Genomic DNA, 2,159 nt, shown 5'->3' with positions numbered 1-2,159 from the left:
ACTTTGGAGGCTGAGGCAGGAGAATCACTTGAACCTGGGAGGCAGAGGTTGCAGTGAGCCTAAATTGCTCCATTGTACTCTAGCCTGGGTGACAGAATGAGACTCTGTCTCAGGAAAAAAAAAAAAAAAAAATCTTGAAAGGACTGGGCAGAGTGGCTCACGCCTGTAATTCCAGCATTTTGGGAGGCCAAGGCAGGCGGACCACTTGAGGCCAGCAGTTCGAGACCAGCCTGGCCAACATGGGAAAAGCCTGTCTCTACTAAAAATACAAAAATTAACCGGGTGTGGTGGTGTATGCCAGTAATCCCAGCTACTTGGAAGGCTGAGGGATGAGGATTGCTTGAAAACCCAGGAGGCAGAGGTTGCAGTGAGCCAAGATGGCACCATTGCACTCCAGCCTGGGCAACAGAGCAAGACTCTGTCTCCAGAAAAAAAAAAAAAATATATATATATATAAAATTCTTGAAAGTTCCAGTAATTTCCCATAAAGTATACTATCCATGCCCTTGCATATATGCTGTCCAACTGATTTACTCCTGTCTCATGGTCATTCTGTGGCATATACTTACTAAATGGAATGGCAGATGGATTTGCTTTTTCTGTTTCTTTCATATTCCCGTATTGGGGGAGCATACCCACACAGTTAAATCTGCATAAATTAAATGCACTAAATGGGACACCACTGATTTATTAGTACAGACGGCCCTCTGTATCAGTGGGTTATGCATCCGTGGATTCAACCAACTACAAATCAAAGATATTTGAAAAAAATACCTGTGCTGAACATGTACAGATTTTGTTGTTGTTGTTGTCATTATTCCCTAAACAATGCAGTGTAACAAGTATTTACATAGCATTTACATTTTATTGGGTATTATAAGTAATCTAGAGATGGTTTATATAAAGAAGGATGTGCATCAGTTATATGCAAATACTATGCCATTTTATATCAGAGACTTGAGCATCTGAGAATTTTGGTATCCATGAGGGTCCTAGAGCCAATCCTCTGTAGATGCAGAGGGACGACTGTATCTAATGTGAGCCCTACCCTTTGCTACTTTCTTGAGACAAAAGACTCAAAGTTTTTAAAATGCTGACCCTGAGATTCATTTATATTGAAACCACAGAATTTTAGAGTTGGAAAGGATCTTGAAGGAGTTGATCAATGCATGGGGTGGCAGAATATCACAGTTCCAGATGTGACTGTGGTACTTACAAGCTGAACGAGCCACTTAACCCCTCGGCCTTTCATATGCTCACAGGTAAAATGACGGGAAGGCCCATGCTGCCTGCCTTCCAAAGCTGTGCAGGAAATTCCACAAGATAGTAATTATGACAATAAAGATGTCGAAAAACCAACTTTCAACAAGTTGAGTCGAAAAGATCTAAATGGCTTTTATTAATGATTCATGAATTGGGCACCATCCCATCCGTAAAATAGAAGGAATTCCAATGAGCAGAGTAGAGAGGGTTGGTTTTATAGGCAGAAAAATGGTGAAGAAGCAAAAATGGAGAATGAAAAGTAGATTGTTCATTGTTTGTTACTTATTTTTATTTCTATTTATTTATTTATTTTTAATGATAGAGTCTCACTCTGTCACCCAGGCTGGAATGCAGTGGTGTGATCACAGCTCACTGCAGCCTCATCCTCCTGGGATCAAGCGATCCTCCCACCTCAGTCTCGTAAGTAGCTGGGACCACCGGCATGCATTACTGCACTCAGCTAATTTTTTAGTTTTTTGTAGAGACAGGGTCTCCTTACGTTGCCCAGGCTGGTCTGGAACTCCTGGGCTCAATCTTCCCACCTTGGCCTCCCAAAGTGCTGGGATTACAGGTGTGCGCCACCACACCCAGCAAATTGTTCATTTCAAAGTTACTTTCCTTACAGGGTTAGAATAGAGGGGACTTCGTTATCATACGGACTCAGATAAACTGGGCCCCTTCTGATTGGCCACTGTGAATGTCTTATTTTTTGGAAAGTTGGCTCATTTTAAAGTTCAGTTTGATTACATGGCACCTAGAACTAGTGACTCCATTCTGGTTTGGTTTGCTCTGTTGGGCCTAGTCCAGGAGCTCAGTCGAAAACAATGGCCTCCCACAATTTTTATTTAAGAAGATAATAACAATTGTTAATGCTTACTGGAGGCTATTTCATTTAA

Source organism: Mandrillus leucophaeus, unplaced genomic scaffold, assembly GCF_000951045.1.
Source record: "Mandrillus leucophaeus isolate KB7577 unplaced genomic scaffold, Mleu.le_1.0 Scaffold659, whole genome shotgun sequence".
In the NCBI taxonomy this organism is placed as follows: Eukaryota; Metazoa; Chordata; class Mammalia; order Primates; family Cercopithecidae; genus Mandrillus; species Mandrillus leucophaeus.
The sequence above is the reverse complement of the archived record's forward strand: the minus strand, read 5'-3'. Positions refer to the sequence as shown.